Below are 13,756 nucleotides of genomic sequence, written 5' to 3' on the forward strand. Positions count from 1 at the left end.
CGTTTAAACCTATTTACTTTAGAAAAACGTCGCCTGAGACGGGATATGACAACATTATACAAATATATTCGGGGCCAATACAAACCATTGTGTGGAAATCTTTTCACAAACAGGACTTTACATAGGACACGAGGCCATGCGTTTAGACTGGAAGAAAGAAGATTTAGTCTAAGGCAAAGGTTTTTTTTACTGTAAGAACAATCAGGATGTGGAATTCTATGCCTGAAGAAGTGGTTGTATCAGAGTCCATACAGATGTTCAAACAGCTACTAGATGCATACTTGTTAAAACAGAATATTCAAGGATATAATCTTTCAATGTAGGGTAATAACTGCTTGATCCAAGGATAAATCTGACTGCCATTCTGGGGTCAAGAATAATTTTTTTTCCTAGCTTGTTGCAAAATTGTGCTTCAAACTGTTTTTTGTTGCCTTCTTTTGGATCAACAGCAAAAACAAATATGAGGAAGGCTGAACTTGATGGACGCAAGTCTCTTTTCAGCTATGTTACTATGTAACTATGTAAGGTACAATGTAACCAAAAAAAGGCTGCTTTTTTGGTTACATTGTACCTGTGTAATTGTTTTTATTTTGTGCTCCCTGAGGAAGTCCCATACTCTGTTAAAGGGACGAAACGCGTAGGCCCGACCGCTGTATTCATTTATTTGCTTTAATTGTTTTATTAAAAGCTGCTTTTTTTTCAACATCCACCCGGAGTCCTGTATTTGAGTGGAATAATCCAGGGGAAGTTTCCCAAGCCCCCCACACCATCAGGGGAGGCACCTTAAAAGCCTGAATCATACAAGATCTTGTGAGTGCATTATAATTTGCGCAGATTGTTATTTCATAACAGTATTAGAACAACAAACAATGAAATGTGCAAACAGTCTCAGTATAGGAGTGAGACTATCTGCATAGTCTGGAAATATATACAGCGCGGTAGAGTCTAAATGCAAAACCTGGCTAACAAAATGATAATATGGTCAAAGACCCCAATCAAACAAAGTATATACAAGTGATCCTATAATCCCCTGCCAACCCAAAGGAGTATAGATAAGGAGATAATTTATACTTAATGAATATCCTCACTCAACCATAGTTGTGAGCTTTATTGTGATCTGCTATAGGGGTATGAGTGCCAAATAACTGAATCTCCATAGTCTATATCCCCTAGGAAATGTCAATGTTAGGGTAATAAAGGCTCACAGGTTGAGATATCTCAAGTACAGAGAGAGATGGAAACTGATATATAGGTAAAAAGTCAGTCAAAATCAGACTGATAGTTTTAATTAAAAAGCCTCTCTCCCTGTAAAACTAACTAGACAGGCATAGGAAAGAAAAAAAAGGAAATTAAGTTAAGTGGTGATCATGGTGCTACAAACTCCAGTGCCCAGTGCAGGAAAAAACGCCCAACGTACGTTTCGGTGCTAAGGAGATGCACCTTCGTCAGGGGCCAACATAAGACTGATAGGAAGCCTCTTAAATACAAAATCTGCCAGGAGACATGAATACCTTATGGCCAATAGGATGTAGGGGTGTGTATCACCAGCTGTCCGTGATATCCTAACTGCCAGGCTGCGATCGCGTCAACCACGGACTGCGTGGTGAGCATGGAGGAGGAGTCCGAAGCCGGTCACGTGACCCGCCGTGCCGCGCGTCACGTGACACATCCGGCACTTCCCCAAATAGGCGGGGCCAACTCGGCAAATACAAATATGGAAAGACATAAGTATTGTGGAGATTATACATCTATCTCCATATGCCAATACTGGCATTCTGTGTTTAATGGTCTTTGTACGGTATTCATGTCAGAATAATAAAAAAAAAAAAAAAAAAAATTAATAATAGTCATAATTAGAGTAAAGTGTAAATAAAGAGAAGGAGGGAGGGAAGTTAGACTAGCCAGCTCCACAGACTCCTGTTAGGTTACCAGAGGTATAAAGGGGCTTAACCTCAGATAAAGTCAAAGGCAAAAAGAAGAAATGAGAACTTAAATGGAGAAAACAATCCCACTCAGTGAGTGTAGTCCACTCTCGTTCTCAGTTATATACCTCCAATTGTAAATGTCACATATGGAGAGGACGGGGGGGGAGGGGGTTATAATTTAAAATTTAAACCTTTATTTAGAACAAAAATTAGATATAATAAAAATTGGCAAAACAGTTTACCAATGAGTGATAAGACCTAAAAGGTGGGTAAGTGGAGCATAATCAGCATATTTCTGTTCGTGGAGTAACAAGTGTGTCCAGGATACAAATGAGTAAAGTGTACACATTGTGAAACAAAACACACGCTATATTTACAAATTTACAAGTGTATCAGGCCAATTAATCATATTTACCAAGATAAACATGTACATACATAACGTACAAGGAATAGAGACACAGATAAGTATATATGTCTCCAAGGTGGTATCAATAATCTGCAATGAAAGGTGTATATGAAAAACCCTCATTTAATCCAGAGGGTGACAGGGTTTTGAGCTTATAGATCCAGAAGCTCTCCCTTTGGAGTAATTTCTTATCCAGGTCCCCACCTCTTGGTCCCAGTGTGACCCTTTCAATGCCACTGAGTCTGATCCCTTCAGGTGAACCACCATGGTACAGTTTCAAATGTTTAGAAACTGGGGTGTCAATTTGTCTTCTGGGGTTAACTGAGTTAACATGTTCCCTTATTCTGAGTTTAAACAACCTTGGAAGTTTTTCCCACATAGAGTATTTTACATGAGCAGGAAAGCAGGTATATAAGACCCTTAGGCTGGCAATTAAAAAAGTTTTGCACTCTAAATTCCTGTGCTCCTGAGGAGTCTGAGAACGTTTTAGAGATAAACTTGCACGTCTTACATTTCCCACATTGGTATGTCCCTAAGACTGGAGACTTCAGCCATGATGTTTTCTGGGGTACACTTTTAAGATGGCTGGGGACCAAGATATCCTTGATATTGCGTCCCCTTCTTGCTGTCACTGAAGCCTTAGGTGTAATTACCCTGTGTAAATGTGGGTCCTGATGTAAAAGGGGCCAAAATCTATCCAAGATTTTCATAATTTGATGCCAGCCGGCATCAAAGTTCCCTATACATCTTATAACTTCCTGTGATGACACTGAATTATGTTCAACTAAAAGGTCTTTACGGTCTGACAAAACTGCCCGTTTATATGCATTTTTGAAGCATCTGTTCGGGTATCCCTTTTGTTTGAATTGGAGTTGTAAAACCTTGGCCTTTAGTTTGAAGTCATCGAGGGTAGAACAGTTGCGTCTAAGACGCAAGTACTGTCCAGTTGGAATCCCTTTCTTTAGGGAGGGGGGATGGTGGCTTGTCCAATTCAGCAAGTTGTTGGTTGCCGTTGGTTTACGAAACAGGGTAGATGTAAGGAAACCTTCGTCTGTCAGTGAAATGATGAGGTCTAGAAAATTAATTCTATTACCGCCAATTTCACTCGTCAATTTTAGATTAATGTTATTGGAATTAAGAATGTGAACGAATTCCAGAACAGGTCTAAAGCGAGCACTTCTGTCCCATCTGAACGAAACTCCAAAAGCATATTAAAAAGAGGGGTTTCTTTTTTAGGACAACCCAACATGGAAGAAAGTCTAGCCCCTCGGACAAGGTACAGAGGCAGACCACCCCAACAATTCATAAGGAAAAGATACTAGATAAGACTTCTGCAAATAACCAGATCATTAATTTGTCCTCCTACACTCAGACTAAAACAGAGCTACAGGTTTTACAACGGGGTATGTCCTTTGTCCCAGTTTCAAACTTTGATAAATTTAGTTGGACAAAGGACATACACCTGTTTGCGAGAAAACTGGCCCTGTATAAATTTCACCGTATGAAAGACGAAAAAAGGGCAAAAGATCTAGGACTACAAGCCTCTGACATGGGTGCACTAGATATTTTGGTAGACCTACTTATCTCCAATGATGAATCTGAAGAAAGATACCCCCCTTTTACACATCTGAAGAAGAAAAGCCTGTTTACTCCACATCTAGTTGACTTTAAATATATAGACCTATTTGTGGAGATGACATGCAACAAAATTGATAAAATCAATTATAAAGACCTTCCAACTCAGCCTAATAGCAATATATCCCCCCAAGAAAACATCTCTCTTAAAAAGCTTAAAGAATTGAATGAGGTAATTTTTAAACCCTCGGATAAAGGGGGCAGCACAGTCATTCTAAATAAACCTGACTATGTCTCAATGGTACATAGATTAATTGGGGATAGCAACACATATGAAGTTCTTAAGGGTGACCCCACTCAAAAATACCTGGCCGAATTAAAAATAATCCTTGATTCGGCATTGTCTCGATCTTTAATATCTAAGGATGAATACAACTTTATGTTTGTTAAAAATCCCATCACTGCCACATTATATGCACTCCCAAAAGTGCATAAACAACAACCTGTACTAAATGGGAGAGCTATAGTCTCTGGCAGAGGTAATCTGACCAAAAATATTAGTCTCTATGTGGATAAGATCTTGAGGAAACTGGTACTTCAACTTCCTTCCTATCTAAAAGATACCAAGCACACACTAAACATCATTGAAGGAATTAAAATCAGCGGCTATGCTATCTTATGCAGCCTCGATGTTGAGAGCCTGTATAGCTCAATTCCACATGAGGTTGGCTTACAACATCTCAAAGCAATTTTGGATAGTAAACCAGTAGTTTCACTACGACACAATAAATTTGTCCAAGATCTGATGCAGTTCATCTTAACATACAATAATTTTATCTTCCAGGGTAAATACTACCACCAGGTGAGAGGTACGGCGATGGGGACGGCTTGTGCCCCATCGTATGCCAACCTCCACCTGGGGTGGTGGGAGACTAAAATGGTATTTACTGAACATATGGCAAAATACACAAGGCATATTAAAATATGGAAAAGATACATCGATGATGTATTAATCATATGGACAGACACCTCTGACCTGTTTCTGGAATTCGTTCACATTCTTAATTCCAATAACATTAATCTAAAATTGACGAGTGAAATTGGCGGTAATAGAATTAATTTTCTAGACCTCACCATTTCACTGACACACGAAGGTTTCCTTACATCTACCCTGTTTCGTAAACCAACGGCAACCAACAACTTGCTGACTTGGACAAGCCACCATCCCCCCTCCCTAAAGAAAGGGATTCCAACTGGACAGTACTTGCGTCTTAGACGCAACTGTTCTACCCTCGATGACTTCAAACTAAAGGCCAAGGTTTTACAACTCCAATTCAAACAAAAGGGATACCCGAACAGATGCTTCAAAAATGCATATAAACGGGCACTTTTGTCAGACCGTAAAGACCTTTTAGTTGAACATAATTCAGTGTCATCACAGGAAGTTATAAGATGTATAGGGAACTTTGATGCCGTCTGGCATCAAATTATGAAAATCTTGGATAGATTTTGGCCCCTTTTACATCAGGACCCACATTTACACAGGGTAATTACACCTAAGGCTTCAGTGACAGCAAGAAGGGGACCATAGGCGTGCGCAGCCTATTGCATTAGGGTGTGCACCCTAAAGCACAAGCACACGCCGCATATATATATGTATATATATATATATGTATATATATGTATATATATATATATGTATATATATATATATATATATGTATATATATATATACACATACATACACACATACACACACTGCTGTGTGTGTGTGTGTGTGTGTGTGCTGTTAGTGTGATGTGTGTGTGACGGTGCTGGTAGTGTGCTATGTGGGTGAGGGTGTTTGTGTGTGCGCGCTTGTGAGGGTGCTGTTAATGTACTGTGTGTGAGGGTGCTGTTTGTGTGTGTGTGTGCGCTTGTGAGGGTGCTGTTAATGTACTGTGTGTGAGGGTACTGGTAGTGTGCTGTGTGTGTGTTTGTTAGGGTCCTGTTTGTGTTTGTGAGGGTACTGTTAGTGTGCTGTGTGTGTGAGGGTGCTGTTAGTGTGCTGTGTGTGTGTGAGGGTGCTGTGTGTGGGTGCTGTATGTGTGTTGGTGCTGTGTATGTCTGTGGGTGCTGTATGTGTGTTGGTTCTGTGTATGTCTGTGGGTGCTGTATGTGTGTGGGTGCTGTATGTGTGTGGGTGCTGTGTATGTCTGTGGGTGCTGTATGTCTGTGGGTGCTGTATGTCTGTGGGTGCTGTATGTCTGTGGGTGCTGTATGTGTGTGGGTGCTGTGTATGTCTGTGGGGGCTGTGTATGTGTGTGGGTGCTGTATGTCTGTGGGTGCTGTATGTCTGTGGGTGCTGTGTATGTCTGTGGGTGCTGTGTATGTCTGTGGGTGCTGTATGTGTGTGGGTGCTGTGTATGTCTGTGGGTGCTGTATGTCTGTGGGTGCTGTGTATGTCTGTGGGTGCTGTATGTCTGTGGGTGCTGTGTATGTCTGTGGGTGCTGTGTATGTCTGTGGGTGCTGTATGTCTGTGGGTGCTGTATGTCTGTGGGTGCTGTGTATGTCTGTGGGTGCTGTATGTCTGTGGGTGCTGTATGTCTGTGGGTGCTGTATGTCTGTGGGTGCTGTGTATGTCTGTGGGTGCTGTGTATGTCTGTGGGTGCTGTATGTCTGTGGGTGCTGTATGTCTGGGGGTGCTGTATGTCTGTGGGTGCTGTGTATGTCTGTGGGTGCTGTGTATGTCTGTGGGTGTTGTATGTGTGTGGGTGCTGTGTATGTCTGTGGGTGCTGTATGTGTGTGTGTGCTGTATGTGTGTGGGTGATTGTGGGGGTGGAGGTGGGGGTACATTACTTGCTATCCCCCCTCCCTTCTTACCTTTTGTAGGGAGGGGGGATCCTTGTTGCTGCTGATTCCATCCCTGGTGGTCCAGTGGTGAGTGAACTCTAGCCCCTCTGGGGCTAGAGTTCACTCTCGCGAGATTTGAGCGTTGCCGCGGCAACGCTCATATCTCGCGAGAGGAACCCGGCAGAGCTGCCGGCAATAGCTCCGCCGGGTCCTCTCCTGCCTCCCTCCCTGCATGTGGGTCAGTGAGGAGGGAGGCTGAGAGCAGAGCCGGCGCTCGGATAGCGCCGGCTCTGCATGAGCCGACAGGGGAGATCCTGAGATCTCCCCTGCCGGTCTCAATATACATAGGCGTGCCGCGGGATTAGGGTGTGCCCAGGCACACCCGGCACACCCCGTGCGCACGCCTATGAAGGGGACACAATATCAAGGATATCTTGGTCCCCAGCCATCTTAAAAGTGTACCCCAGAAAACATCATGGCTGAAGTCTCCAGTCTTAGGGACATACCAATGTGGGAAATGTAAGGCGTGCAAGTTTATCCGCCGACCCTCTAAAACGTTCTCAGACTCTTCAGGAGCACAGGAATGTAGAGTGCAAAACTTTTTTAATTGCCAGTCTAAGGGTCTTATATACCTGCTTTCCTGCTCATGTAAAAAACTCTATGTGGGAAAAACTTCCAAGGTTGTTTAAACTCAGAATAAGGGAACATGTTAACTCAGTTAACCCCAGAAGACAAATTGACACCCCAGTTTCTAAACATTTGAAACTGTACCATGGTGGTTCACCTGAAGGGATCAGACTCAGTGGCATTGAAAGGGTCACACTGGGACCAAGAGGTGGGGACCTGGATAAGAAATTACTCCAAAGGGAGAGCTTCTGGATCTATAAGCTCAAAACCCTGTCACCCTCTGGATTAAATGAGGGTTTTTCATATACACCTTTCATTGCAGATTATTGATACCACCTTGGAGACATATATACTTATCTGTGTCTCTATTCCTTGTACGTTATGTATGTACATGTTTATCTTGGTAAATATGATTAATTGGCCTGATACACTTGTAAATTTGTAAATATAGCGTGTGTTTTGTTTCACAATGTGTACACTTTACTCTAATTATGACTATTATTAATATTATTTTTATTATTATTTTGACATGAATACCGTACAAAGACCATTAAACACAGAATGCCAGTATTGGCATATGGAGATAGATGTATAATCTCCACAATACTTATGTCTTTCCATATTTGTATTTGCCTTTAGTTGAATGATAATATCCCTAAATACTTTGTAAAAAAAAATTGGATATACACTCATTAGGTAGCCCTACTACCATCTGGTCTTTTTTTGGATATATGACTACAGTTTACACAGTAGGGAGTATATATGGGCAGGATGTACCACTTTAATTGGGCATTCCTGCCTGTTTTTCAAGTGTTTAAGAACCACACAAACACCACTATATCTTTATATTTATTTTTATTATTTACTACTGTTTATACCATCTGTATGATACTATATACTGTAGACTCTATCACAGTATTCCTTAGGCACACCTGTTGGAGGGTAAGACTGGACATCCCACTTATTACATAGCATAGATATATGTGCTATGCTATGGTAAGGCATTGATGGGGACATGTGTATATGGATAGGGGTGCATCTATTTGCATTATGGGCACCTTCGGCTTGTTCCCCTATTGATACACTCCAGTTCTGCCCTGCTGTCATTTCGGGTCCGCCCACGTGAGGATGGTGGGCGGAGCTGGGCGGCGATGACGAGTTGGCCCCGCCTATTTGGGGAAGTGCCGGATGCGTCACGTGACGCGCGGCCTGGCGGGTCACATGACCGGCTTCGGACTCCTCCTCCATGCTCACCACGCAGTCCGTGGTTGACGCGGTCGCAGCCTGGTAGTTAAGATATCACAGACAGCTGGTGATACACACCCCTACATCCTATTGGCCATAAGGTATTCATGTCTCCTGGCAGATTTTGTATTTAAGAGGCTTCCTATCAGTCTCATGTTGGCCCCTGACGAAGGTGCATCTCCTTAGCACCGAAACGTACGTTGGGCGTTTTTTCCTGCACTGGGCACTGGTGTTTGTGATCCATGATCACCACTTAACTTAATTTCCTTTTTTTCTTTCCTATGCCTGTCTAGTTAGTTTTACAGGGAGAGAGGCTTTTTTAATTAAAACTATCAGTCTGATTTTGACTGACTTTTTACCTATATATCAGTTTCCATCTCTCTCTGTACTTGAGATAGCTCAACCTCTGAGCCTTTATTACCCTAACATTGACATTTCCTAGGGGATATAGACTATGGAGATTCAGTTATTTGGCACTCATACCCCTATAGCAGATCACAATAAAGCTCACAACTAGGGTTGAGTGAGGATATTCATTAAGTATAAATTATCTCCTTATCTATACTCCTTTGGGTTGGCAGGGGATTATAGGACAACTTGTATATACTTTGTTTGATTGGGGTCTTTGACCATATTATCATTTTGTTAGCCAGGTTTTGCATTTAGACTCTACCGCGCTGTATATATTTCCAGACTATGCAGATAGTCTCACTCCTATACTGAGACTGTTTGCACATTTCATTTTTTGTTGTTCTCTTTCTACCTGGGGTTAAGCCCCTCTGAGACATCTGGAGTCTCATATCGGTACATCTGTCTTTGTGTGACACCTGAAACCACTGCCCCTCTTTGGAGAGTTTGGGGTAGTGTGTACAGGTGGACACAGAGACATAGAACTTTTTTGTTCTTTGTGTTTTTCTCATAACAGTATTACACTATATTATTTTTGTATATTCCATCTAGATACCAGCTGGTTCCCTCTTTGTGTGTGTATATATATTTCTGTGGATAGCAGATTGCCAGCTGGGAGCGATCTGAGGGAGGCTGTAACCATTTACTACTGATAAGTATCCTAACATACTATTTGTATCTGTATAGGGTGCAAGTGTTTTTTTCTGTATACGTAGTATTAGTAAATTTGTCTGAAAGACCAATTCAGATCTTTCAGCCTTTTAGTAGATAGTTCCCTAATACTAATAATTAGGGAGTTATCTACTTATTCATTCCTGTCATTACATTGACAGGCTAAGTTACTTACATTTTATATGAATGTATGTTACTTGATTGTTGTAAGTGTTGCAAATGCTTACAGCTGAATCCTGGCTATGTTTGTATACTTTTTATTTAAAATTGTAACATTCTTCTTCTTCCACTGGGTAAGTATATTAGTACTTAGGCAATACTGTACTTCGGCACTTCGACACTTTGGATATTCGGCAACTTCGGGACCTCGGCACTTCGGCTATTCGGACATTCGGAAGTACCCGAATGTCCGAACTGCCTGAAATTTGTCCAAATTCATATTCGGACCGAAACGAATTGCACATGTCTAGTTTGTATCTATTTCCCAAGGGTTTCCAACGTTCTGTTCTATAATTATATGTACAAGAATATCCGTGTTAAAGTCATGGGCGTAGGAACCCAAAAAAATCTGGGGGGGATAGCATTTTTACTTGCCGGGTATATTCTTATTCCGTAAACGAGGAGTTTTTTATCCCATTGTACAGCGCTACGGAATTTGCAGTCGCTATATAAATGATTAAATAATAACATTAAAGGGTCACTACAGGGAAGGGGTTTTACTTACCCGGATACAGCGCCGGGATCCTCCTGATTAGAACCACCCCTACCCCTCCCATGAATATTAGAACCACCCCTACCCCTTCCATTCACAAAAGAACCCCACCTACCCCTTCCACGCATATTAACCCCCCTACCCCTTCTGTGCATATTAGTACATATTAGTACCCCCTTAACCCCTTCCGTGCATATTAGTGTGTGTGTGTGTGTGTGTGTACGGGGTGCATTGAGTGTGTGTAAGGAATGCATTGTGTGTTTCTGTGTGTGTAAGGGTTGCATGATTGTGTGATTGTGTGTGTGTGATGGATGTCAATCTCTCTCCCTCCCTTGTCACTCTCTTTCTCCCCCTCCCTCCCTCCCTTGTCACTATCTTTCTCCCCCTCCCTCCCTTGTCACTCTTTCTCCCCCTCCCTCCTTCCCTCCCTTGTCACTCTTTCTCTTTCTCCCCCTCCATTGTCACTCTTTATCCCCCTCCCTCCCTCCCTTGTCACTCTCTTTCTCCCCTCCCTCCCTCCCTTGTCACTCTTTCTCTTTCTCCCCCTCCATTGTCACTCTTTCTCCCCCTCCCTCCCTTGTCACTCTTTCTCCCTTCCCTCCCTCCCTTGTCACTTTCTTTCTCCCCCTCCGTCCCCCCTTGTCACTCTCTTTCTCCCCCTCCCTCCCTTGTCACTCTCTTTCTCCCCCTTCCTCCTTCCCTCCCTTGTCACTCTTTCTCTTTCTCCCCCTCCATTGTCACTCTTTATCCCCCTCCCTCCCTCCCTTGTCACTCTTTCTCCCTTCCCTCCCTCCCTTGTCACTTTCTTTCTCCCCCTCCGTCGCCCCTTGTCACTCTCTTTCTCCCCCTCCCTCCCTTGTCACTCTCTTTCTCCCCCTTCCTCCCTTGTCACTCTCTTTCTCCCCCTCCCTCCCTTGTCACTCTTTCTCCCCCTCTCTTCCTCTCTCCCCCTCTCTCCCTCCCTCCCCACTCTCTTTCTACCCCTCCCTCCCTCCCCACTCTCTTTCTCCCCCTCCCTCCCTTGTCACTCTCTTTCTCCCCCTCCCTCCCTTGTCACTCTCATTTTTCTCCCCCTCCCTCCCATGTCATTTTCTTCCTCCCCCCTCCCCTACCTCTATTGTAGCGTGGCCGAGTCCTGTATGATCCACGGGTACAGGGAGATTTTGTTTCCTGTACCCGGCCGGACTAAAAGGAAGTGCACACTCAGTGTGCACTTCCTGTTAGTCCGGTTGGGTAAAAGAGACAGATGCTCCCTGTACCCGCGGACCATACAGGGCTCGGCCACGCTACAGTGAGGGAGTGACAAGAGGTAGCGCTGAGCGCTTACCTCCTGTCAGCCCCTCTCCTCATGCTGCGTCCGGGCGGTGCGCCCTCATGGACGCACCAGCCCGGGCAAAGCTGCAGCCGCCTGAGGCTCTCTGCAAAGCGCTTGGGCGGCTGCAGCATGAGGGGGCCGGCGGAGCTGGAGGGATTTCCCCATAACCTGTCCCCCCCGCATGATTTGCTGGGGGGGATGTTTCCCCCTCATCCCCCCCGGTTCCTACGCCCATGCTAGATTGCCTACTTACAACCAGATGAGGATGATGATGGTCTCTAGCTGCAGTCTGGCTCCACCGGTCTGGTGTAGAACAGGCTCTCTGGAGGCTGTTTGTAACTGTGGTCACAAAAATCAATGTTCTGGGAGAACGGGAAGCAGCTCCATTTTTTGGGGGCCCTTTACACAGCTCAAGGTCTGGGTCCCAGGGTCCACCTTCATGTTCCACCAATGAGTTTGTTCACAGGGGGTGGAGTGTGTAGGGGATGTCCTGATATGTGTGTAAGGAATGCATTGTGTTAATCTGTGTTTGTATGTGTAAGGGCTGCAAGGTGTGTTTCTTTGTATGTACGGGATGCAGTGTGCGCGTCTGTAAGGGGTGCATTGAGTGTGTGTACGGGGTGCATTGAGTGTGTGTAAGGAATGCATTGTGTGTTTCTGTGTGTGTAAGGGTTGCATGATTGTGTGATTGTGTGTGTGTGTGTGATGGATGTCAATCTCTCTCCCTCCCTTGTCACTCTTTCTCCCCCTCTCTCCCTCCCTTGTCACTCTTTCTCCCCCTCCCTCCCTCCCTTGTCACTCTTTCTCTTTCTCCCCCTTCATTGTCACTCTTTCTCCCCCTCCCTCCCTACCTTGTCACTTTCTTTCTCCCCCTCTTTCCCTCCCTTGTCACTCTCTTTCTCCCCCTCCGTCCCCCCTTGTCACTCTCTTTCTCCCCCTCCCTCCCTTGTCACTCTCTTTCTCCCCCTCCCTCCCTTGTCACTCTTTCTCCCCCTCCCTCCCCACTCTCTTTCTCCCCCTCCCTCCCCACTCTCTTTCCCCCCCTCCCTCCCTTGTCACTCTTTCTCCCCCTCCCTCCCTTGTCACTCTCTTTCTCCCCCTCCCTCCCTTGTCACTCTTTTTTCTCCCCCTCCCTCCCTTGTCACTCTCTTTTTTTCTCCCCCTCCCTCCCTTGTCATTTTCTTCCTTATTGTAGCGTGGCCGAGCCCTGTATGATCCGCGGGTGCAGGGAGATTTTGTTTCCTGTACCCGGCCGGACTAAAAGGAAGTGCACACTCAGTGTGCACTTCCTGTTAGTCCGGTCGGGTACAAGAGACAGATGCTCCCTGTACCCGCGGACCATACAGGGCTCGGCCACGCTACAGTGAGGGAGTGACAAGAGGGAGCGCTGAGCGCTTACCTCCTGTCAGCCCCTCTCCTCATGCTGCGCCCGGGCGGTGCGCCCTCATGGATGCACCAGCCCAGGCAAAGCTGCAGCCGCCTGAGGCTCTCTGCAAAGCGCTCGGGCGGCTGCAGCATGAGGGGGGCCGGCGGAGCTGGGGGGGATTTCACCATAACCTGTCCCCCCCGCATGATTTGCTGGGGGTATGCGTCCCCCCCTTCCTCCCGGTTCCTACGCCCATGGTTAAAGTAGTCGAAGCTGCACCGATACTGAAAGAATATATTGTAAATGTGGAAGGGTCGGGGTTGAGTCTCAAGAAAATAATCCTAATGAAAAATGATTTTGCTGTGTGGCATTGTGCATAGCAGAAGGCACGTATTCGCTAGACAGCCTATTATTGTGGGGTCTAGCAGTAGGGGTCTAGTGTTTATTAGGCCCCATATTTGTTGGATAAAAGGGGGATTCTACTGGAGGGCCCTTTGATTGGTATTTAGTGTTTCAATATGGGGTACTTAATGAACCCCGATTTTAATACGTTCATAGAAAGACAACTGGATAAATCAGATTTATGGCTATTAATATACGATTAGTTTCAACTAATACTGTCAAGTATCTGAAGTGCACTGAATTTTGGCTTGTCAATAGATGGTGGTTT

Source organism: Pelobates fuscus, chromosome 2 (genome assembly GCF_036172605.1).
Source record: "Pelobates fuscus isolate aPelFus1 chromosome 2, aPelFus1.pri, whole genome shotgun sequence".
Lineage (NCBI taxonomy): Eukaryota > Metazoa > Chordata > Amphibia > Anura > Pelobatidae > Pelobates > Pelobates fuscus.